The sequence below is a fragment of the Narcine bancroftii genome, chromosome 3 (genome assembly GCF_036971445.1).
Source record: "Narcine bancroftii isolate sNarBan1 chromosome 3, sNarBan1.hap1, whole genome shotgun sequence".
NCBI classification, from domain to species: Eukaryota; Metazoa; Chordata; class Chondrichthyes; order Torpediniformes; family Narcinidae; genus Narcine; species Narcine bancroftii.
In genome coordinates this window covers 69,868,277-69,895,022 of record NC_091471.1, presented here as the reverse complement: position 1 = coordinate 69,895,022, position 26,746 = coordinate 69,868,277, and the positions used below count along the sequence as shown (strand labels likewise).

Here is a 26,746-nt window from a genome sequence, read left to right as displayed (position 1 = left end):
TTTTGTTCCCTTTAAACTTTTCCTCTTTCACCCTTAACCCAAGTCCTCTAGTTTTCTTTTATCTCACCTACCCTCAGTGGAAAAAATCTATACCCATCATGATTTTGTGTAACTCCATCAAATCTCCCCTGATTTTTCTGCACTCCAAGGAATAAAGTCATAACCTGTTAATCTTTCCTGCAACTCAATTCTATGAGTCCTGGCAATATCCTTGTAAATCTTTTAAACACTCTTTCAATCTTATTGATTATCTTCCTGTAGTTAGGTGACCAAAACCCCACACAATACTCCAAATTTTGCCTCACTAAAGTCTTATACACCTTCGCCATATCATCCCACCTCCTATACTCATTGCTTTGTTATCATGGTGCAGTGAACTGAGATTCACTGGAAGGGTGTTGTGCTGATGGCTGGCTCCGCCTCCCACCTCCACCCCCATCTGCTCACTTATAATCTTGGTTTCCTGACTAAATCCAGAACCCTTCTGAAGACTACTGTTGAACCCTACCCTTAGTTATGAGATAATAAAAGTGTTTGTTCTCCCTCCAGTTGTGAGAGCTTTTATTCACGTTACAATTTTATTAGCTTATTCCCTAAATGATAGAAGCACTACTCAAGCCAGGTATACTGTCGATAGAACCTCTGTCCCTCGATGTGGCTGAGGAGTTCCCATACTGGCTAGACTGCTTCCAGGCCTATGCGAACAGGACCAGAGATGTCTTCCAAACCGATGAACTCAGGAAGTCTGCACTCGTTTTGAGGGTAGGAACAAAAGGGTATGCACTCATGAGGGACTGCTTTATGCATGATGCTGCTATCAAGGCATTGAAGGCCAGGTACCTGAAGTCCCAAAACAAGGTTATAGTGAGGCATCAACTCGCTCTACATCACCAACAGCCAGGAGAGACCATCGATGACTACCTGCTGGATCTGTGGACATTTGCCAAGAAGTGCAGGTACCAAGTGGCTATGGGCCATGTTCATGAGGAAGAACAGATCCAGGACACTCTAGTTGAACTGGTCAAATTGTTGGAACAGGCCAAGCTCAAGAACGATGACCTCAAAGCCAGCGAGCTTGTTCACTCAGGTGACCCCTTCCAAGGACCGGCTGCTCCCATTGCCCCAGCCCAAATGGCTGCTGCTTCCTGTGCTAGGGGGTGCTTTTTCTGTGGCAAGGGCCAGCATCCCAGATCTTATTGCCTGGCTATAGACTCAATGTGTTCCAGCTGTGGCAAGAAAGAACATTGGGCAAGGGTTTGCCACCCGAAGGGAAGCCTGGTGAAGCCTGTGGTCTGCACCACTCCCGGATCTGATTCCAGCCCCAAACCATCTGCCCCGAAATCACCTGAACCCATTTTCTGCGCTACACACTGACAGAGGGTGGCAGTGAGGAAATGACGCTGCAACTCAAATTCAAACTCAGTGCCATCATCGTCAGAGGAGGAAAGAGGGTGTCCATCTTTCCGTGCCACGAGATCGACACCATCTTACCCACACAGGGAAACCCAAGATGGTGGTGGTCACTTAAGTGAGGAGTAAGGAGTCTCCGGAGTCCTTGCCTCGATGGTTCTCGACCAGGACAGACCCCACCAGCTCAACCACTCCATAGTGACTGTGAAATTAAATGGACATTCCACTAAATGCCAAATTGACATGGGCTTCATAGACTCATGGACTGTGCAGGAATACAACCTAAAGATGCATCCTTCCAACTATCACGTAATCCTTACATCTCAGTTGCATTCTATGCATATTCAACAACATTTGTTGTTTGAAGGGGGTGGGGGGGGGGGGGGTTGTAAAACATGGCTGTTTGTGCTTGATGAATTGTGTGCTCCGGTGCTGTTGGGTCTGGACTTCCTGTGTCACCTTAAAACAATGACTTTGGAGTATTCTGGTCCCCTCCCCCCCAGTAATAGTTTGGAATGAGGGGCCTCTAAAATCAGAACCCACATGCAGCCTCTCCACACTTAATATCAACACTCCCCCCTAGACTGCAAACCTATTGCTACCAAGAGCAGGAGGTATAGCACAGCTGACTGAGATTTCATAAAGTCTGAGACACAATATCTGCTCGACGAAGGTATCATCGAACCTAGCACCAGTCCGTGGAGAGCGCAAATGGTAGTGGTAAAAGGGGAAAACAAGTCCGGGCTAGTAATTGACTATAGCCAAATGATTAATTAGTACACACTCCTGGACGCATATCCCCTCCCTTGAATTTCAGACATGGTGAATAATATTGTGCAGTATCTGGTCTATTCGACCATCGACCTGAAAGCTGCTTATGACCAGCTGCCAATCCTTTCCAAAGACCGTCCATATATGGCATTTGAGGCTAACGATCATCACTATCAATTCCAGAGGGTCCTTTTCGGTATCACCAATGGGGTTTCTATCTTCCAGAGGCAGATGGACAGAATGGTGGATGAGTATGGGTTGAAGGCTACCTTCCCCTTCCTTGATAACGTCACCACCTGTGGCCATACACTGGAGGACCATGATGCTAACCTCCAGAGTTTTCTGCACGTGGCAAAAGCCCTGAATCTCACTTATAACTCTAGCAAGTGTGTGTTCATGACTAAATGTCCGGCTATCCTGGCTATATGGTGGAAAATGGCTTAATTGGCCCTGACTCTGATCGGATGCTCCGCCTGTTAGAGCTCCCATTCCCAGAACCACAAAGGCTTCGAGGAGATGCCTGGGGTTTTTCTCACATTACGCTCAGAGGATCCCTCAATAGGCTGATAAGGTTCGATCTCTCTTGAAAGCCACAAATATCCCCCTCTCGGCTAAAGCCCAAACAACTTTTAACTATCTCCGGAATGGCATTGTGAAAGTCGCCATGCATGCGGTGGATGGCAATGTACCTTTCCAAGTAGAAAGCGCCACTTCAGATGTAGCCCTATCCGTTACCCTCAACCAGGCAGGCAGGCCCATTGCATTCTTCTCTTAGACATTGCAGAGCTATGAGCTCCGGAATCCCTCTGTGGAAAAGGAGGGTCAAGCCATTGTAGAAGCCGTGAGGCACTGGAAACACTACCTGTCTGTAGGAAATTTACGCTTTTCAGTAACCAGCACTCTATCGCATTCATGTTTAATAATGTCAAGAGGGGCAAAATCAAAAATGATAAAATTGCTCAGTGGAGGATTGAACTCTTCACCTACAATTATGACATTGCCTTTCAGCCAGGTGCTCTTAATGGTACTCCAGATGCCTTATCCAGAGGAAGCACAGAAGGAGAAGCAAGACTGACCCCCTGGTGGAAAGGGTGAAACTGCCCCATGCCAATCCCACGTATGCCTATGTGGAGTACCCAGATGGCAGAGAGGACACCTCGATCAGGGACTTGGCACCTGTCGGCACAGAGGGTCCATTGCATCAAGTGCCCTGCGAGCCACAGAGCTCATTCTCGCCACCCCCAGTCAGGGCCTCAGCGGATCCGGTTCAGGAGGAAAGTCCCCCTCCATCATTGAGCTGGAGACCCAGCCCACCTCTCCTCTCTCACATGGGGACTAGGAGACACAAGGAGTCCAATGCTCCCCAGTGCTAAGGCACTCCACCAGGATGTCCAGACCCTGGACTGCTTAAATCTGTAAATTTGTAAATAACTGTAATTTCTCAACTTTTTAAATTTTCTGAACCGATGTTCCCTGTCTTCATTCACAGATCCTAAATGGTGCATGCAGTGAACTTGGATTCACTGGTAGTATGTTGTGCTGAAGGTTGGCCCCGCCTCCAGCTCTGCCCCATCTGCTCACATATAACCTTAGTTTCCCACCTAAACCCAGAACCCTTCTGAAAACTGTGAGACCCTACCCTCAGTTATAAGCTAATAAAAGCATTTGATTTCCCTCCAGTGGTGAGAGCTTTTATTCATTGTACACAAGGCCAACATGCCAAAAGCTCTCTTGATGTCCCTATCTACTTGTTGACACCTCCAATTTTTCTGTCACCTGTCAACTTCCTTAACCAATTTACATCATTTTCATTCAGATCTTTGATTTAGATAACAAACAACAGTGGGCCCAGCACCATTCCTGGAGGTCACGGGCTTCCAGTCAGTGAAGCAACATCCACTGGGTTCTCTCGTGAAGCCAATGTCTAATCTAATTAACTGACTCACCATGAACAGCAAAGCAACTGAAACTTCCTGACTTATCTCCCATGCGGGACCTTGTCAAAGGGCTTACTAAAGTTCGTAGACAATGTCCATACCTTACATTCAAATTTTTCTGGAAATGTCCTCGAAAAACTATAAGATTAGTTAAACATGATCTTCCACACAATTAACCATGTTGATTATTGCTAATTAGTCCCTGTATATCCCAATACTTCTATATCAGGTCTCATTGGACACCTTCCAACAACTTATCCACTACTGACATTAGGCTCACTAGCCTATAATTTTCCAGAATATTTTGATACCTTTTTTAAACAGCACAACAATGTGAGTTACCCTCCAATCTTCTGGCACAGAGGATAAGGACATGCTAAATATTTGTGCTAGGGCCCCTGTAATTTTTACTCTCATCTCCCTCAAGATCCTTGTCAAGCTCTAGGGATTCATCCACGTTTATTTACCTTAAGGCAACAAGTACCTCCTTCTCTTTAATCTGTGTAGGTTCCATGACCTGACTGCGTGTTCACCTCACCTCCATTGACTTGGTCCCTGTTTTCTGAGCAAATACTGATGCAAAAATCCCATTTAAGATCTCCCTCATTTCCTTTGGCTCCATACATAGCTGACCACTCTGATTTTTAAGAAGACCAATTTTTCCCCTTAGTATCCTGTAGAAGTCCTTAGGATTTTTCCTCATCTTTTGTCTGCTAAGTCAGCCTCATGTTTTCTTTTAGCCCTCCTGATTTCTTTAAATTTTTCTTACATTTTTTTAATACTCATTGAGTATCTAATTTGCTTCTTGTCACCTATACCTGCCATAAATCTTAACTAAATTCCCAATATTTCTCGAATGTCATGGTTCCCTCTGCTTGCAAATTTTGCCTTTAATCCTGAACAGGAACCTACATACTGTGCTCTCACCTTTGAAGTCCTCCCACTTACCAAGCACTTCATTGCCGAGCCTCGGTTGCGAACTCTCATCCAGGGCCCTCTTATTCTCCCCCTCAACCCCTTGTCCTTTCCAAACCTCTCCCTCCCTTAGATCCCTCTGACCTTCCAACTCCCGATCCTCTCCGTCCTCCTCCCCTCAACACTTTTCATCCCATTGGCACCACTCCAATCTCTGCCTTGTCTTTACAATCCCTCCAGCCATCTCCTCTCGTAGATGGAACATTCTTTTCTCAGTAGAGGCCTCAGTTTTGTCCCCATTTGTCCACAGCTCAATGAGCCCAGCACATGTCAATATGCCAAACTGTTCTTCAATCGATTACATCTCTGTGCCCACTTCTTCCACCAGGGTTCTCTAACCCCCACTACAGATCCCTTCTGCTTTCAACCTTCCTCCTCCTGAACACCTTGTTCTGGACTTCTGCCTGTTCTGGATCTTTATATTTCCAACTGCTGCCAAGACATCAACCCCCTCAACTTCACCACTCCCCTGACATTCTAATCTCATGTCTCAGAATGCTCCGTCCTCCATTCTCTCTACACTGATCCAAATATCACTATCAACCCATGCAGTTGTTGTTTGGCGCACTAACCTCTATCTGGCTGAAGCAAGATGACCACTTTCAAACACTTCCCCAAACTTACTCCTTCAACCCACCAAAACTCATCAAACCACTGCATCATGCACTGTCTCAGAACTCATCACTTCCAATTATCTCCCTCCCACGGCCTCCAACCTCATTGTTTCCCAACCCCACACTGCCTGCTTCTACTTCCTCCTCATGATCCACAAACCTATTTGCCATGATAAACCCACTATTACTGCATGTTCCTACCCACTGAGCTGATATCCACCTCCCTTGACTCCGTTTTGTCCCCCGGTCTGGTCCCTCTCCATCTACATCTGCGATACTTTACATGCCCTCCATCACTTTCCATTTCCCTGAACTCGTCTGCCTCATCTTGAGCATGGACATACAATTGCTATGCACTTCCATCCCCCATACTGAAGGCCTTAAAACCTTTTCCCGACATAGACCCAACCAGTCCCCTCCACCACCATCTTTCTCTGGCTGGCAGAACTTGTTCTCATCCTCAATAACTTTTCCTTTGACTTATCCAACTTCCACCATGGTTATCCACATGGGCCTCAGCTATGTCTGCTTTTTTTTGGGCTATATGGTGTATTACTACAAGCCTGAACAGGTAAGGCTCCTCAACTCATTCTCCACTTCATTTATGACTATATTAGTGTTGCCTCAAGCTCATTGAATTTATTCATTTTGGTGCCAAGTTCGACACTGACCTCAAAATAACTTGATCCATCTTGAGCAAAAAACACTCCTCTTTCAAGATCTCCTCTTTCTCCATCTCAAGAGATAAATTCTCGACAGACATTTTCTACCAACCCACCAACTCCCTTCCTCAACTACATCCCTTCCAACGCTGTACCTTGTAATGATTCCTTTCCTTTCTCAAAATTCCTCTGAAGCCATGGAGTCTTCATCTTCAAACAACTTGGCTTCTCCTTTACTGCTTTCATCTTGGCCCTCATTCACATTTCCTCTATTATCTGCATGTCTGTCCTGGCCCCTTCCACCCCCATACAAAACAAAGAAAGGATTCCACGGCCAACACGCTGTATAATCCTCAGCCATTTCCACCACCTACTACATGATACCATCACGAGAAATATTTTCCCCTTTCCATCTTTTACAGGGACCGCTCCCTCCATGGTTCCCTTGTCCACTCCTCTCTCCCCACCAATTGTTCCCTTGGGACCTACCCCTGTGACCACAGGAGTTGCTCCATTTGCACCCACACCTCCTCCCTCAGTACCATTCGGGGCCCCAAACTGTCCTTCCAAGTGAAGCAACATTTCACTTGTGAATCTGCTGACTTAACCGGTGCTCCCATTATGTCTCCTCCATATCAGAGAGATTGGACGCAGGCTGGGAGATCATTTCACTGAGCACCTTTGCTCTTTCTACCACAAGGCAACCCATTTCAATTCGCCACCCCATTCCCTTGCTGACATCTTTGTCCATGGTCTCATGAACTGCCAAAGTGAGACCACACACAAATTGGAGGAACAACTCCTCATTCCAACCAGATGGCATTAACATTCTTTATTATCAAATTCGATCTTTGGTAAAATGTATGTTTGGTAGAGATATGATTTTATCTAAAATGACTAAATTTGAGACTTTTCTTATGAAGGTACCAGAGAAGGGTTATATTTCATTTATGTATCGAATATTACAGGATGGTATGGATAAAAAGGGTTGGGATAGATCTAAAATTAAATGGGAAGTGGATATTGGTTTTATTTTTTCTGAAGATGATTGGTTAGATATCTGTTATGATATTGTAACTATGCTACAAAGATTAATTACAATTTTTTTACATCAATTATATTTGACACCTGAAAAATTTAAAAAATATGGTTTTAATGAATCAGATTTGTGTTTTAGATGTGGTGATATGGTTGGAACTTTTTTTTAATGCTGTTTGGTTATGTATACATATACAATCTTTTTGGAAGAAAATTCAATCATTTTTAGAATACCTGTGTAAGATTAAAATAGTTTTAGATCCAACAGTATTTTTACTGGGCAGTTTGCAACCTCTGAAAGGTTTGGGATTAGATAAATTCCAGCTTGCTTTTGTATATTTAGCTTTATCCGTAGTGAAAAAATGTATTGCTAGTACGTGGAAAGATACAAATATGATTGATGTTAATAGATGGCATAATGGAAAAAATTATGTATGTAAAATTACGTATGTTTCGCATGATAATTATAATTTTTTTATTAATAAGTGGCCGTTATACTTGGAATATTTACATTTCAATTTATATTGATTAGATTTTAATATGTATATTTAACTTTTTCTTTAATATTCTTTCTTTTCTCTTTTTTTATGGCTCTCCTTAGGAGAGTTGGCTGAAGTGGGGGGGGGGGGTTCTTTTCTTTCCTTTCTTCTATATAAAAAAAACGTTCATGTTCATGTTTAATTGCTGTACATGTCATATATTATTTGTTTTTTGAACGAATAAAGTTTAAAAAAAACATTAATTTCTTTGGTTTCCATTAGCCCCCACCCTCCCCCATCCCCCCTCTCTCTGCCTATTCTTTTCTCTCTATGACACACACACACACACACACACACACACACACACACACACACACACACACACACACACACACACACACACACACACACACACACACTTCCTCCCTCCCTCCAGCTCTGCATTCTCCGAGCCACATTCCTTCCATTGTCAATTAGTGTCAATTTCCATCTTTAATCCTGTCCTCCCACCCATTTCCAATGATTAATTTGTGCATATTTGTCTGCACTCTTCCTCCTTCAGCCTTTTTATTCAGGGTCCTGTCTGCTTTTTGCTCATACCTTGAAGAAGGCCTTAGGCCCAAAACATTGGTTATACAACTTTACCTTCTATGGGTACTGTGAGACTTGCTGAGGTCCTTGAGTACTTTTGTATTTTTACTTGCCAGGAGACAACCTTTCCCCAATCCATGCTTTATAGAAAAAGTACAAAAGGAAATCTAGTATTTGCTCAGTGATGGTTATGCCCCAACTCCCCAACCCCCATCCACCCCAGAAAGACCCAAAAGAAAAGATAGATTTAGAAAAAAAAGCAAGAAAAGATAAATAAAATGAAAAGAAAGAAAAACGAAAAGCAAGATGAACTGCTGAAAAGAGCTGTACACTCCTCGGATCATAAATTCATATTCAATTAATATTTTTGGAGAAGATCAATGCATGTTTCGAGGATTAGGATTAACTTAATTAAAGATTTACACCAGAGATTTGTAAATATGAACACCAAACTTGTAAAAATCTGTCTTACTTATTTCGAAAATTATAGGAAATTTTCTCGAGGGAAATACAATTATGTATTTCTGCATTCCAATGTGAATCAGACTTCAGTGCGAATGCTAAACAGCTTCTGAGCACGTCTTACAAATTCTAACCCATCTAGCACTTTTACAGTATGGGAGTCTCAGTTTATATGTGGAAAATTAAAATCACCTACTATCACAAGCTTATGTTTACTACAACTGTCTACTATCTCACTGCAGATTTGCTCCTCAAATTTCCACTCATTCTTGTCATATTATACAATCCCATAAATGATGACATACCTTTCCCATTCAGTTTCACCCATGTAGCCTCCATTGTCTGTCCTGTCTGAGCACTGCAGTGACATTTTCTCTAACTAGCAATGCCATCCCTCCTCTTTCATCCCTCCTGCTCTATTGCATCTGAATCACTGGATCCTGGAACAATGTGTTCCTAATTCTGCCCTTTCTGCAACCAAGTTTCACCAATGGCCAAATGTCATAATTCCACGTGTCAATCCATGCCTTTAGTTTGCCTACCTTTCCAACACTCCTAACCCTAACACTAATCTTAACCCTTCTTTGGCTTGGCTTCGCGGACGAAGATTTATGGAGGGGGTAAAAAGTCCACGTCAGCTGCAGGCTCGTTTGTGGCTGACAAGTCCGATGCGGGACAGGCAGACACGGTTGCAGCAGTTGCAGGGGAAAATTGGTTGGTTGGGGTTGGGTGTTGGGTTTTTCCTCCTTTGCCTTTTGTCAGTGAGGTGGGCTCTGCGGTCTTCTTCAAAGGAGGTTGCTGCTCGCCAAACTGTGAGGCGCCAAAATGCACGGTTTGAGGCGATATCAGCCCACTGGCGGTGGTCAATGTGGCAGGCACCAAGAGATTTCTTTAGGCAGTCCTTGTACCTTTTCTTTGGTGCACCTCTGTCACGGTGGCCATTGGAGAGCTCGCCATATAACACGATCTTGGGAAGGCGATGGTCCTCCATTCTGGAGACGTGACCCATCCAGCGCAGCTGGATCTTCAGCAGCGTGGACTCGATGCTGTCGACCTCTGCCATCTCGAGTACTTCGACGTTAGGGATGAAAGCGCTCCAATGGATGTTGAGGATGGAGCGGAGACAACGCTGGTGGAAGCGTTCTAGGAGCCGTAGGTGGTGCCGGTAGAGGACCCATGATTCGGAGCCGAACAGGAGTGTGGGTATGACAACGGCTCTGTATACGCTTATCTTTGTGAGGTTTTTCAGTTGGTTGTTTTTCCAGACTCTGTGTAGTCTTCCAAAGGCGCTATTTGCCTTGGCGAGTCTGTTGTCTATCTCATTGTTGATCCTTGCATCTGATGAAATGGTGCAGCCGAGATAGGTAAACTGGTTGACCGTTTTGAGTTTTGTGTGCCCGATGGAGATGTGGGGGGGCTGGTAGTCATGGTGGGGAGCTAGCTGATGGAGGACCTCAGTTTTCTTCAGGCTGACTTCCAGGCCAAACATTTTGGCAGTTTCCGCAAAGCAGGACGTCAAGCGCTGAAGAGCTGGCTCTGAATGGGCAACTAAAGCGGCATCGTCTGCAAAGAGTAGTTCACGGACAAGTTTCTCTTGTGTCTTGGTGTGAGCTTGCAGGCGCCTCAGATTGAAGAGACTGCCATCCGTGCGGTACCGGATGTAAACAGCGTCTTCATTGTTGGGGTCTTTCATGGCTTGGTTCAGCATCATGCTGAACAAGATTGAAAAGAGGGTTGGTGCGAGAACACAGCCTTGCTTCACGCCATTGTTAATGGAGAAGGGTTCAGAGAACTCATTGCTGTATCTGACCCGACCTTGTTGGTTTTCGTGCAGTTGGATAATCATGTTGAGGAACTTTGGGGGACATCCGATGCGCTCTAGTATTTGCCAAAGCCCTTTCCTGCTCACGGTGTCGAAGGCTTTGGTGAGGTCAACAAAGGTGATGTAGAGTCCTTTGTTTTGTTCTCTGCACTTTTCTTGGAGCTGTCTGAGGGCAAAGACCATGTCAGTAGTTCCTCTGTTTGCGCGAAAGCCGCACTGTGATTCTGGGAGAATATTCTCGGCGACACTAGGTATTATTCTATTTCGTAGAATCCTAGCGAAGATTTTGCCTGCAATGGAGAGCAACGTGATTCCCCTGTAGTTTGAGCAGTCTGATTTCTCGCCTTTGTTTTTGTACAGGGTGATGATGGTGGCATCACGAAGATCCTAAACCTAAACATAACACCAGAGGTAAACCTAGTCGTAACCATGCAGACGCACCTCAGAACATTATTCCCACCATGCATAAACATTTGATTCCTATCTTTGTAACATCCTCAACTATCTCCTCTAGCACTCTGGTTCCCATACCTCTGCATATCTAGTTTAAACCCCCGGAGCGCCACCAGGAAGTCATCTTGCAAGGATATTAGTCCGTCTCCAGTTCAGATGCAAAATGTCTCAGCTGTACACGTCCCACCTTCCCTGGAAGAGAAACCAATAATCCAGAAATCTTAAGTCCATCTCTTGCACCATCTCTTTAGCCACATGTTAAGATGCATTATTCTCTTTTTCCTAACTTCACGAGCACGTTGCATGGGTTGCAATCCTGAGGTGACGACCCTGGAGGTCTTGTCTTTCAACTTAGTGCCAAACTCCTGAACTCCTGTTGCAGGAGCTCATTACCTTTTCCATGCATGTCATTGATTATTCACCACATGGCCCACAATGTTTGGCTACTTATCTTCCTTCTTGAGAATGCGGCAAACTCCATCTAAGTTATCCTGATCCCAGGCACCTGGGAGGCATCATATCATCTGGGATTCTTGATTTCTTCCACATAACTTATTATATATTTCCTTCACTATCTAATCCCATATCATGATAGCTCACCTTTTCTCCTCCCTTTCCTTCTTGTCTGGTAGGTCATTCCCGCTCAACAGTATCCAAAATGGTATACATGTTATTGAGGGAAAAAGCCACAGGGGTACCCTACACTGACTGCCTGTTCCATTTGTCTCACCTGACAGTCACCCAGCTACCTTCCTCCTGCCTCAGAGATGTGATTGCTTCCCTGTAACCCCTGCCTATCACCTCCTCAGCCTCCTAAATGATCTGGATTTCATCCAACACCAGCACCAGTTCCTTAACACAGTTTGTAAGGAGCTGCAGCTATATGCACTTCTCACTGATGAAGTTGCCAGGGATACTGTTGGCTTCCCTGACTATCCACATACTGCAAGAGGAGCATATTGCTACCCTAGCTGGCATTTCCACTCTCTATGAAATACAAAAGATAAATAAGACAACCTTGTCTTACTTGTGCCTTCTTGCTGAATCCTTTTGTTCTGCAATAGGGGTGCTTTATCTCAACTCTTGCACTACCACCTCACCCTTTTCTTGTTGAAACCCTTTGACCCAAAGCCTCAAATCCCCACTTTAACTCTGGTCCACTCACTCGACGGCTGCTCCCACTATGGCCACTCCAATTATACCTCTCACCTACTTATTCTGTCCCACTCACGGACATTCACGTAATGTCTAGTGATAAGATCACATACTGCGTGATCCTACCATTAGACACATATTCAACTCACCTCCCCTCTCCACCTTCTTGAAGGGACAGCTCCTTCTGTGATCCCCTTGCCCACTCCTCTCTCCCCACCAATTGTCCCCTTGGGACCTACCCCTGTGACCACAGGAGTTGTTCCACTTTCACCCCACACTTCCTCCCTCAGCACCATTCTGAGCCCAAAACAGTCCTTCCAAGTAAAGCAACATTTCATGTGAATCTGCAGGGGTCATCTACTGTATCTGGTGCTCCTGCTGTGGTCTCCTCTACATTGGAGAGACTGGACACAGACTGGGAGATTGCTTTGTTGAGTACCTCGACTCTGCCTTCCTCAATAGCGCAGATCTCCCAGTGGTCACCCATTTCAATTCTCCATCCTCCCATTTCCTTGCTGACATGTCTGTCCATGGTATCATGTAGTGCTACATTGAGACCACCTGTAAATTGGAGGAACAACACCTCATCTTCTGACTGGGTACCCTCCAACTGGGTGGCATTAATATCGACTTATCTTGCTTTCATGAAACCTTCTCCCCCAAACCGTTGCTTCCACCAAGATAACAAAAATAATATTTGGGATTTGTATAGACAAGTACTTAAAGGTCTACATGAACTGGTTAGGCTGTTTCTGTGTTGTTTTCTGCTTCTGAAAACATATAAAATCAAGAAAGGGATCAATAAGATAGAAGCAGGTGGGACAGGATGAGGGAACCTTGCCTCAAGATTCAGGGGAGTAAATCTATGACAGAGAGTAGCGATGCTGTGGAATTCTATGCACAAAGAAGGTCAGTGAATGAGATATATAGTCTTTTGAAGAATCAGATGGAGAATAAGCGGGCAAATGCAGTTCATGGCCAGATCAGCTGTAACCTCATTTAATGGTGGAGTAAGCTCAACAGGTCAGATATCCTACTCCTGCCTTTCTCATGCCTTTATGTATAATTCTTTGAATCAAGTATTAATAAATTGTTGTTGGTAGAAAGTTAGGAATAAAGGACAATATTCTAAAAGTTTATCAGTGAAGAAAGAATAAAAGTAGGATTTTTTTTCCTTTGAAGGTGGGAAAGTAAAATAAATAATCATCCAAATTAATTTGAGCAACGGAATAAATCCCCACAGCTTTGATTGTATGCAGTTCAGCCCTTTAGAACTAGGAGATGTGGAGAAAAACTTTAAGGCTCGCTGACATGGATTATTAATTGCCAAAGGCATCATATTTAGTTAGGCCAGAGACAGGATTTTTATGCAGTTCAAGCTGCAGCTGGATGAAAGCATGGGAGAGTTTGGTCTATTAACTACATAGGATACCAGCGAAATGTATTTTCATGTGATAAAGGATAAAATAAACTTCAGGCTGGAGCTGAAGCGAGAAGGAGACTAATAGGTCTTGCTGAAATGATGGGTGTAATTAATTTTGTTTGACCAGATGGTTCATTAGCTTCTAAAACAGAAAATAAAACATAATATGAAGAAGAGAGATAATTTTGAGGGAAAGATTCAGCGATAAGGAGAGAAAGAGAGGCAGAGAGAGATGGAGAAAGAAGAAGGAAGAAGGCAGACTGAATCATCTGTGAGTCATAATGAATGAAAGAGTCCAAAGTCTTTAAATGCCTGCCTAATGTAATCTTGCTACAATGTTGATTACTTGAAAATAAGTGTGACAGTGGACAGTGAAGAAGTTGACCTGGGTTTGAAATGAGATCTAGATTGGATGGGGAAGTGGACCAAGGAATGGCAGATGCAGTTTACCTCAGGCAAATGCATGATGCTATATTTGGATAATTTGAACCAGGCAGGACTCATTGTTAATTGCAGTGGCCTAAAGAGTGTTTTGGAGCAGAGGAACTCAGGGGTGCAGGTACATAGCTCTTAAAAATTGCAGCATAGGTAGACACTGAAGAGAGTTTTGGATGCTTACTTTCATCAGAAGGGACATTGAATACAAATGTTTGGATGCCATGGTGAAGTTATAGTAAACATTGGCGAGGCCACCCTTGAAATATTGTGTGTCATTTTTGTTGCCTAGCTATAGGAAGTATATTATAGAATTGTAGCTTACATCTACATAGCATTGCTCAGCTATGCAGTGAGCAAACCGGCACCAGCAGTCGTGGACAGGAAAGGAACCAGCGGCATCTAGAACGGTTTTAGATGCGGGGTGAGCCTCACACTGGGAGCCCACGTCACTTCCATCCTGCCAGACATGGGTTAAAGGGAAAGGGCGAGCGTGTTTGAATCGTGGATTTTGGTTTTGAGTAAAGGAGTTTGCACTGAGACATCACTGGACTCGGCTAATTTCTTTGACACTTCTCGCCCAACACAGCCAACCTCCATTGCTTGTTGTGGCACACCACCATAGAATCTATAATATTCTATATTATAGAATATAGAAGAGGTTTACAAAGTTGCTGTCTTGACTTTGTGACAATATTGTAAACTTTGTTTTTTTATTTCAAAAAATAAGCTTTATTCACAATAAAACTATGTACAAAAGCAAACAGTGCAGTCTTTATGCATCCAAAATGCAATTCCATAACTATTCATTGTTCATTCTCTCCTTTGCAATGCACCATTGCCACTACTATGTGTTCCCCCTTAAATTTAGCTTTGATACAATATAGCTCACATTTAACTGCTTTTGTCAGTTGAAACCTGGATCTTCACAAGGAGATCTCAAAGGTACTTGAATGTAAAGGTGAGATTTTTAAATGGAATTGTTTCTTATGTTACGAGCCCAAAGGACCCCAAAACCCAACACCAAGACAAGTGGTTACTTAAACTAAAGTTGTTTTTAATTATCTTTAAACAGGAAAATGGAATCAAACTTTAACTTATCTCTGTTAACTTAACTAACCCAACTTAACCCCCTTCTAATTCTAAGTGCACATGTACGTAATATGTGTGTAAATTTAAGAAATGTTCTTTGGTTCACAGCTCAATCTCATTTCTCATTCTTCCAAGTTCTCTGGTTGTTGGCAATTCTTATATTGTGCACAGAATTTAACATGTATAAAGTTCAGCGGGCTTTGGTGCTTGAAAGGTAAATGTTTACCATTCAGGAAGGTTCTTGTTGGTTTGCAGAGAGTGATTTGTTGTTCCAGGATTTCCACAACTGAGATACCATCATTAGTCACCTCAATGTCTCGCTGATGAAACTTGTCCCATCAGGGTTCTCCAAATGATGATAACCTCTTTCTTTCAGGCTATCACAGAGTCCCTTTCTGTTCCATTTATTCCAAAAGAAACAACAGACAGATAGCACTCTAGCCATCCACCACTCTGGAGTTTTTGATTCAGTTCCAGCAAGCTTCCTGGCTTGCATTGTTCAGCTCTCTCTCTCTCTCTCTCTCTCTCTCTCTCTCTCTCTCTCTCACTCTCTCTCTCTCTCTCTCTCTCTCTCTCTCTTCTCATCTGAGATACAAAACTGCCAGCCACATGTCCTTCTTTTTCTCACTTGCAAAAAACCCCTCCTTCTCCAGCAAACAATAGGAGTTAGTCTTCTGCTCCCATCTATTATTTTGGTAAACAAACTTCTAATTGACCTTTGAGTGAGCACTTGGGAGAGTGTTCAACACAGCCAACCTGACTCCAATCCAAGACAATGGTCTATTCATTTCATGACATCATTTCAATTAACACCTACTTGTGAAATGTGTATAGCATTCTCCATAGTTTCTTTACAGTAATTGAATATAAATTCTTCAGTATATCAAATAAGATCTGTTTTAAAATGATGCCGGTAGAGGACCCATGATTCAGAGCCGAACAGGAGTGTGGGTATGACAATGGCTCTGTATACGCTAATCTTTGTGAGGTTTTTCAGTTGGTTGTTTTTCCAAACTCTTTTGTGTAGTCTTCCAAAGGCGCTATTTGCTTTGGTGAGTCTGTTGTCTATCTCATTGTCGATCCTTACATCCGATGAAATGGTGCAGCCGAGATAGGTATGTATGTAACCTACTCTAATTTTGCTAGTTTATCTCCCAAATATATTCCATTACACTTATAAATGTAGGATGGTAAGTATTGGGGGGATGAGGATGAGTTAAGGTTATGGCAGCAGATATTTGGATAATCTCACATTCATGAAGCATAGAGAAGATAGCTGGAGGTAGGTGGGAATGAAAAAGGATGGAGGTATTGGGATGTGCTGGAATGGTCATCCAAAATTAATAATTGCATGGATGAGGGTTTCTATGATGAATGAACCATGGAAGGAGAAAAATTATAAAATTGTAAATACTTGGTCTAGCAATGGTTTGGAATGTGATCCAAAGCCCACCTTTGAATCAAATATGGGAGAAGGTTGTGAATAATCTAGTTCTATTTCAGAAAGGAGGATGGGTTGTGAGCTCAAGGTTTGTGATGGGAAATAAAGATGTTGGTTTTCCTAATTCTTGATTGGAGGAAATTTCTGTTCATCACATACAAGATATCAGACAAAAGGTCTGATAGTTTACAGAGAAAGAAAAGATCAAGCAAGGTGTTAGTGAGGCTGTTTACCATCACCACACATGTGGAGACTGAATAGAAACAAAAATGAATGTAAGGATTAGTTTTTGTCTTTGTGTAGAACACCAAAGAAACAAGTTAACATAAATAATTAGTTTAAATGGGGCAATATAAACTTAAAAGATCAATATAATTCTGAAATTCCTGAACAAAATGAACAAGTTTAATAAAAATATTAATATTTAATATCACATTAATATTAACTGCAATAAATTCATTGTTAATTTAATTTTAGAAAAAATAAAAATCACTATAGCCATATAACCATATATCAGTTTATAGCACGGAAACTGGTCATATTGGCCCTATGAATCCGTGCCGGTTCACTTGAACAACTCCACTACTCCCCACCACTCTCCACCCATAGCCCTCCAACCATGTACACATCCAACCTTCTCTTAAATGACAGAAAGGACCCTGCCACAACTATCTCCTCTGGAAGATCATTTCATTATGCCACTACTTTCTGAGTAAAGAAGCATTGTCTAACATTTTTTTTCTAAAGTTTTGTCCCCTTACCCTTAAGTTATGCCCTCTTGTTCCAACCTCCCCTGTCCTCAGAGGAAAGAGTACTCACGTCTAGTCAATCTATTCCCTTCATATTTTAAAATACCCCTCTCAACTGTTTACATTCCAATGAATAAAGTCCCTGTCTCCTTAATCTTTCTTTGTACTTTAGATGTTGTAAGCCAGGCAACATCCTTGTAAACCTTCTCTGCACCCGCTCCACCTTATCTATATCCTCCCAATAATTTGGAGACCAGAACTGAACACAATACTCCAAACGTGGCCTCACCAATGCCTTAAACAGTCGCAGCATCACTTCCCAGCTCCTATACACTACACTATGATTTATGAAGGCCAGCGTACCATATGCATTCTTAACCACCCTGTCTACATGGGAATCCACCTTCAAGGAACTCTGTACCATAACCCCAAGATCCCTCTGTTCCTCTGCATTCTGCAATGCCCTCCCCTTAACCACATAAGTCCTATTCTGGTTATTTTTTCCAAAATGCAGAACATTCGTCTACATTAAATTCCATCTGCCATCTTTCAGCCCACTTTTCCAAACATACCAAATCCTTCTGTAATCTAAGAAAATCTACCTCACTATCCACCACTCCCCCTATTTTCATATTGTCTACATATTTGCTTACCCAGTTAACCACCCCCTCCTCCAAATCATTAATATAAATAATAAATAATAGGGGACCCTGTAGCAATCCCTGAGGCACACCGCTCGTCAAAGGCTTCCATTCTGCCAGACAGTTGTCCACCATGACTCTCTGCAGTCTATCTTCCAGCCACGTCTGAACCCATCTCACTATCTCTCTATTAATCCCTAGTGACTGAACCTTCCTTACTAACCTTCCATGCGGAACCTTATTAAAAGCCTTACTAAAATCCAAATAGATCACATCAACTGCCCAACCTTCATCCACTTTTCTTGTCACCTCTTCAAAAAACTTAACTATATTTGTTACCTTCTGTTTTCAACAGAGAAAGATTTTTCTTTCCTGTGATCAACCATTAAAAAGTTTATTTATGTGAAACATTTTTGGCTGTCATCATAATAGATTTATTCTGCATTGCAGAGGAATGAGTAATTACATTCAGAGAACTGAGAACCGGTGTAGTTTCATCCAATTTTAAAGCTCTCAATGATAAATTACGGTCTAACTCACTCCTTAAATGTACAATCTTCCAATGTGATTTTGTGCTGGAGGTGTTGTGTTGATAAAAAAAAAAGTTCATTCTGTGAAGTTCTTTTCAGGGGCAATTGACTGCTTATATTTGTGAAGCTGAAGGAAATCACTGATGGGAATGTGTCAATTTCTACCAGCATTAGCATCAAGCAGTGCCAGACATAAAATGAAAAAGAGTTCCTTTCTTGCTCCCGATGATATGCAATCAACTTAATGTTGTGCTTTTCACTCGCTTTCCATTTAACCTCTTTGAAGTAATAAATTATATTCCAGGGAAGATTTCTAAGTATTACTGCCAATATTGAAACAGGAGTTTGTTTTGTTATAGTCCTTCTTGACCCAAATTTTAGGTGGGTTTTATGTTGAAGGAAAAACCCAACACCCAACCCCAACCCACCAATTTTCCCCTGCAGCCGCTGCAACCGTGCCTGCCTGTCCCGCATCGGACTTGTCAGCCACAAACGAGCCTGCAGCTGACGTGGACTTTTACCCCCTCCATAAATCTTCGTCCACGAAGCCAAGCCAAAGAAGAAAGAAAAGAAGAAGAAGAAGAAATCTGAGATAACTGCAATTCTGAGTCATAGAAGCAGAAATTCAGATTTATCAGGCGATTCTCTGCAGCCACTTCTGGTGAAGTTTTGTTGGTTGACAGATTGGTTTGAGAGAAATGAAGCCAGTCACCAACAGAGTGAGAGTACAGAAGAGAAATAGAGCAGCTGGTGGCTTGGTGTCATGGCAACAACCTCTCCCTCAATGTCAGTAAGATGAAGCTGATTATAGACTTTTGGAAGAGGGGTGGAGCTCACTTCCAAGTCCACATCAATCATGATGAGGTGGAGACAGTAGACAGTTTTAAGCCCCCAAGAGTAAACAGCTCCTGTGACTAGCACCTCTATTTTCTCAGAAGGAACTGCTCTGTCCAAAACAAAATAGGTCATATGCATTAAATGGTAGACTATTGAGATGTGCAGAGCAACAAAGGAGTTGTGGTAAATAGTACCCTCAAGGCTGATACACGGGTAGATGGTGTGGTGAAGAAGGCATTTGGAATGTTGGCCTTCATAAATCGGAGTATTGAATTCAAGAGTAGGGAGGTTATGATGAAATTGTACAAGGCATTGGTGAGGCCAAATTTGGAGTACTGTGTACAGTTTTGGTCACCAAATTATAGGAAAGATATAAACAAAATAGAGAGAGAGCAGAGAAGGTTCACGAGAATGTTGACAGGATTTCAAGATTTGAGTTACAGGGAAAGGTTGTGCAGACTGGGGCTTTTTTTCTCTGGAGCGTAGAAGATTGAGAGGGGACTTGATAGAGGTGTTTAAGATTTTAAAAGGGACAGACAGAGTAAATGTGGATAGGCTTTTTCAATTAAGAGTGGGGGAGATTCAAACTAGAGGGCATGGTTTAAGATTGAAGGGGGAAAATTATAAGGGGAACATGAGGGGAAATTTCTTTACCCAAAGGGTGGTAGGGATGTGGAATGAGCTTCTGACAGACGTGGTCGAGGTGGGATCATTGGTTACATTTAAGGAAAGACTGGATAGTTACATGGATAGGAGAGGACTGGAGGGGTATGGACCGGGTACTGGTCAGTGGGACTAGGAGGGTGGGGATTTGTTACGGCATGGACTAGTAGGGCCGAACTGGCTTGTTCTGTGCTGTAAGTGGTTATATGGTTATATGGTTATATAACTGCAAGAATCCACATTCCACCACACATATATCCTCCTTCCCTTCTATTGTCCCCATCTATACCTTCTACTGTCATGGAAAGGCAGTTAACATATTAAAATCTCACACCATTCCTGTTGGGAGGAAGATTCATGTGTGTGAGATCATGCACCACCAGATTCAAGCACAGTTTCTTTCCTGCTTTTATCAGACTCCTGAATGAATCTCACAACATGAAAATTGTGTACCAACTGATGTCTCTCTGTGAATCTGCTTTTCTGACCTGTTATACGTATGTGCCAGCTATCTAGCTGGAATGCTCACCTAATAAATGTTATCACTGATTTTTGATAGGTGTGACAATAAACTTGAACTTGAATATTAAAAATGGAAACAAATGTTCATCATTCATTAGGAGTAGTTCTTTACCTCAAACTTAATTTGTTGAATAATTGCCATATCCCTTTGATGTCTTAGACTTTGGACACCTGTTGACTTTGACCTTGAATATACTCCATGACTGAGGACTCACGGCCTTGTGGGAGAGACCATTTCAAATGTACTTTGGAGAAATAAAATGCCTCCTCTTCTCAGTCATAAGTAGCCAACACCTCTCCCAAAGACAATGCACACTACCTCTAGGTCTGTCAGCCTGAGGAAAGAGTTCAAAATACTCAACTCCATGTTCTCGTTAATTTAATGTGGCTGGTCCAGTGATTTTCAGGTCAGTGCTTTCCTGAAGGATGTTGAGGGCAGTGGTTTTCCTTGATACTTGCTACATTTCAGCTCAAGTTAGGATTTTGGCCACGGCTGGTTACATGTAGCCAAGGGCTGCTTCATAATGATCAGCAAATAGCTCCACTTCTGCTTTTATGATGCAGGGAATGTTAGAGATGAGGTAGTTGAAGGAAGTTGAACACCATACTAAAAAAAACACCTAAAGTATGGTTTTGTGTTTGAGATGATTGGCCTCTTAACAAGCATCTTCCTTTGCACCAGTATGATTGCAAGCAATAGAGTCCAGTCTAATGCCTTATTGACTGCAATTTCACAGGGACTCCTCCATAATTCCTTCGACATTATCCCCACAATTCTATATGAATTACACAATGAATTGTGCTGTTGCAGCATGAATTAGGTTAATGACACCAAATTATATCCCTTGTCTACCTGGAATTTGATTGGCTGATGCTCTTTGCATCTCCTTAAATGGAGCTACTATAAGTTAAATTGATCTGTCAAATTCTTTTTTTTGGATTCAATCATCCAATGCATGTTCAATAGTCAATAAAACAACAACCAGGAATTAAAATTATCTAACTTATTTTTTTCTTCATATTCAACTAATATTAATTTTAAATTGAAAGGATAAGTTAAAGCTAAGAAATGAACAGGCACAGAGCCTGGACTAAGACTGAAGGAAAACCTTCCTTGCATTGAAAAGAATTGAACTACCCTATACATATCATCAGTGCATGAGAGTTCTTGGTAAAGCTTAGAATTATGATTGATCTGGTTTCTGACAGCCAATTCATGGAAGCACCTCGGCAGTGAAATCTATTGGCAGAGCTATAGGCTGATTGTTTAATGTCCTAGTTAGCTGATAAGACGATGAAATATTGGCAATGAATCAGAAGACAAAAGTGGGATATTGTGTTGTGTACAAATCAGATAATGTCATAAACCACCAAAGTAATGTCAGTTGTTTATGAACATTACTAAATACTGATACTCATGACACAGTAAGATAGGAATCAATAGATTGATTGAATAGATACTGACAGAGTCAGAATTTCATGCTGTTAATGTTTTTTTTAACTGGAGATGATCAGGATATTCCTTTTCTTCATTGTCAAGATTGATAAAAACAAATATGCTTGAAATCTAAAATAAAAAAACTGAAAATGCTGAAAATACATTGCACTAAAAGTTTCCTGAAATAACAAAACACAACAAAAAATGCAGATTCTCTTTGATACCACAAGCTCCAAAGTGAATACAAGTAACCTTTTCATTCGCTGTATGGATGGATAATCCTTGCATTGCCTCTGTTCCAGTGCTTCCCTAAGGTTCAACTTGAGATCCAGTATTCTCAGGGATGCTTATTTTCACTCGTGTCACAAAGGGTTTTGAATTCTTTCTGCAACACTTGCTTCTTGAGAGCTTTCTTAACTATTCTTACTGACCTCTTGGCTGCTCCACTTGAAGACAGATTACATGAAGGAATGAAAGTGTATTGGGTACCATCCAATTCATAATATGTGTGAACAGAGTGGATTGAATCTGAGAGTCATTCAGCTAAGCCAGGGAACTCATACGCAGACATCATTTCAGCTACGGTAAATTCAGAACTGGTACCTGAAACTACTTGCTTTAATTCAGTCTATGCTGAGGGATTATTAATCAGTTTCAAGATTCTGCCATTCCCTTTTTTTTAATAGAAGTACAGATGCAGTCTCTGAAAAGGTAGTCCATATAAAGGAGCTGTTGCTGGATTATTCCAATAATATTTTCAAACACAGTGTTTCCTTGTCAATGATTGGTGATCACTGTCAGGCAAAGACCAGTAAACAAATTTACAAATTTCCTGCTGTCTATTCCTGAATGAAATTCAGTCAAATTGTGTTTGCCTGGAAGTCAGCCTGAAGAAAACTGAGGTCCTCCATCAGCCAGCTCCACACCATGACTACCAGCCCCCCCACATCTCCATTGGGCACACTGAACTCAAAACGGACAACCAGTTTACCTATCTCGGCTGCACCATTTCATCGGATGCAAGGATCGACAACGAGATAGACAACAGACTCGCCAAGGCAAATAGCGCCTTTGGAAGACCAACCAAATGAAAAACCTCACAAAGATTAGCGTATACAGAGCCTTTGTCATACCCACACTCCTGTTTGGCTCCGAATCATGGGTCCTCTACCGGCATCGCCTACGGCTCCTAAAACGCTTCCAACAGCGTTGTCTCCACTCCATCCTCAACATTCATTGGAGCGACTTCATCCCTAACATCGAAGTACTCGAGATGGCAGAGGCCAACAGCATCGAATCCATGCTGCTGAAGATCCAACTGCGCTGGGTAGGTCACGTCTCCAGAATGGAGGACAATCGCCTTCCCAAGATCGTGTTGCAATGGCGAGATCTCCACTGGCCACCGTGACAGAGGTGCACCAAAGAAGAGGTACAAGGACTGCCTAAAGAAATCTCTTGGTGCCTGCCACATTGACCACCACCAGTGGGCTGATATCGCCTCAAATTGTGCATCTTGGCGCCTCACAGTTCAGCGGGCAGCAACCTCCTTTGAAGAAGACCAAAGAGCCCACCTCACTGACAAAAGACAAAGGAGGAAAAACCCAACACCCAACCCCAACCAACCAATTTTCCCCTGCAACCGCTGCAACCGTGTCTGCCTGTCCCGCATCGGACTTGTCAGCCACAAACGAGCCTGCAGCTGACGTGGACATTACCCCTCCATAAATCTTCATCCGCGAAGCCAAGCCAAAGAAATAAAGAAGAAAGGTGCAACCACCGCATTTGATGCAACTCTGCTTACATGGCAGCTCCTTGCAGAGATGGTGGAACAGTATCAGCTGTGCTTCGTACAATTCCTCTCTATCCATTCATTCTCTGTTAAAAAAAACAAGGGGAATTGTGGCTTTAAAAGATTGATAGCCTATGACATGACTTGGTGCATCATTACACTAGACACTACAGCTTTCTTCAAAATGGTCTCCATCTTTCGATGTGTGAAGGAGATAGGGACTTTTTGTGCATTCAGTGTGGTCTTGTGAAAAAGTGGAAAGGTTCTGGAATGAACTGAGTTTATTATTAGGGCAAGTTATGAAGATAAAGATACCAAAGGATCCAAGAATATTTTTACTTGGAGATATTCATGAAAAGGATATAAAATTGAAATTGGACAAATATCAAGAAAATTTTTTAAGTATTACAGTAGCAACTGCAAGGAAATATATAGCGAGATCATGGAAAGATGAGAGAGAAGTGTTATTAAGTAGATGGTATAGTGAGGTATGAAATTGTATACCTTTGGGAAAAATTACGTATAGTTTAAGGAATCAAGCTGAAAATTTTTATAGTATTTGGAAACCATATATGGATTTTATGGATAATTTTCCATCCAATTCTTTTATCTTATCCACTCCTCTTAATTAGTAATTTTTAATAACAATTAATGATTATCTGTGCTAATATCATTGTATATTAAATGGTTGGTGTTTCTTTCTTTACTTTCCATTTCTTACTTTTGGGTTGGAGGGGGGATGGGGGATGGGGAGAAAAAAATATAAAAGTGCTTTTTTTGTATCATTGGTTATGGATATTTGATTAATGCTTTATTCATTTTTTCCTGCAATGATGCAAACAATTAAATAAAACTTATAAAAAAATGGTCTCCATCATTAAATCTATTCTAAAGATAATTTGACCTTGTTTGAGTATTTATAGTCGTACCAATATAAATGAAAGCCACAAATATGGCAGAGGAACTGAGTTTAATGTGTTGCTCTTTGGGAAAGAGGAGACGATCATCAATTCAGTTGAAACTAGAGAACCTGGTTCTTGAAGTAGGAACATGTTGGTGAGAAAGGCAAGAAATGGACGTATGAGATTCACCAGAAAGCTGAGATGCACTGGAGCAAAAAGTAATCTGCCAGAGGAACTCAGTGGGTAAGAATTCCCTGGGCAGGTAGAAGGGTCTGCATATCACCAGCAGGTTCTCCATCCCTGCTAAGAAGAAGGTCTTTAAAACAAACACAGCTGTGCACCAGTTCTCACTGAGCGCATAGACCCCCCTCCTTGGGTCTTAGCAGAACCAGCAGCATCTCTGTCTGCCCTGATGGAGATGAGGTCATCCAGCTGAATCACTGAGTTTTGAATGGTCCTGGAACCACATTTCTGTAAACACCAGAAGACAGCAGCCCTGAAGTTCTCTCTGGTTCAGGTGCAGCCTCAGGTTGTCCTGGAATGGAATGGAAGGTGTATTCCAGAAGTTACGGAGAATATAGATGCCATAATGTCTTTAGACATATCAAAGTTTTCCTTCTGAGACGAGCTGAGCCAACTGAAGATTTCAGATTAGGGTTTGCAGAAAGTGAGGTAATACTTTGGTGCAAGGTTAAAATGAAGCTTCAGCTGTTAAAAATGGGTGACGGAGAAGAAACTGACAAGTTCCAAGTTGCACTAAGAACCAAAAATTGTGCTATAAAAAGATAGCCCTGGGAGGTGGCATAATATGGTTTATAAATCATCTTCCATTGATGAAAGCTGGATGACCTCAAGAGAATCTACAAGGATGCCACAGAAATTACTTGGTCAAGAATCCAGGGGGCTATATGTATTGAATTTGAGAATGAGGTGGCTGTGGTATCGGTGTTGGAATGCAGCCAAGGAAAAGAACTAGATTCATGGTTCTCCACATGGTGGATAGCCTATCAAAGTGAAAGGCACACAGACCATGACATGATTTGAAGAAGCTTACTCCTGCAAAGGCAAGTTCTGACTCAATGGAAAATGGATATGAAAGCACATATCAGCAGTTATAACACAGAACATAGAACGGTGCTGCACAGTATGGTTCCTTCAGTCCTCAGCATTGTGCTGACCTGTATAAACCTCATCCACATTAATCTAGCCCTTCACTCCCTCACTGCAAATAACCCGCTATTTTACTTACATCCATATTCCCATCTAAACGTCTTTTAAATGTCCTTATTGCACCAGCCTTCACCACCACTCTCAGCAATGAATTGCAGGCATCCACCACTCTCTGAGCAAAAAAACCTACCTCTGACGTCTCCCTCAACTTGCCTCCTTATGATGATGTCCTGTCACATTGGCCATCTAGGAAAAAAAGTTGCTGGCTGTCCACTCTCCCTTTGCCTCTCATAATCGTTTATTTTTGCGTCTATCCTCCATTGTGCCAAAGTAAAACTACCCCACTCAATCTTTCTTAATAGGACTTGTTGTACAATCCAGGCAGCATCCTGGTAAATGTCCTTTGCATCTTCATCAAAGCTTCCACATCCTTCCTATATCAAGGCACCCAGAACTGAACATAATACTCTGAGTGTGGTCTCTCTAGAGTTGTATAGAGATGTGGCTCTTGAGCTTAATCCTCTAATAAAGGCCAGTCACCTATTACCCTATAAACTTGCACAGGCTGATGGTTTTTTTTTTAACATCTTGAAACGACGGAGGTCATGCATCCATGTTTAGCTACAGACCTTGAGGGTTGCAGACTTCGGGTGATCAGCGCGCAGGGGACCAGGAGCAGGAGCATACACCCTTGCTAAGAAGAAGAAGGCAGGGAGATGACCCAGGGGAAGGAGACCATGGCAGT

General features: G+C 42.2%; 1 long non-coding RNA gene across 11 annotated transcripts in view; it reads right to left on the bottom strand.

Moving 5' to 3' along the window:
• LOC138757237 (uncharacterized) overlaps positions 1 to 26,746 on the bottom strand; it is a 107,697-nt gene that overhangs the window by 23,439 nt on the left and 57,512 nt on the right. The window contains exon 7 of one of the 11 annotated variants that reach the window (XR_011353447.1): positions 23,942 to 24,015. The exons of the other annotated variants lie outside the window; for them this stretch is intronic. This is a non-coding gene — a long non-coding RNA (uncharacterized lncRNA). The remainder of the gene's footprint in view (positions 1 to 23,941; positions 24,016 to 26,746) is intronic. 11 annotated transcript variants of the gene reach the window in all.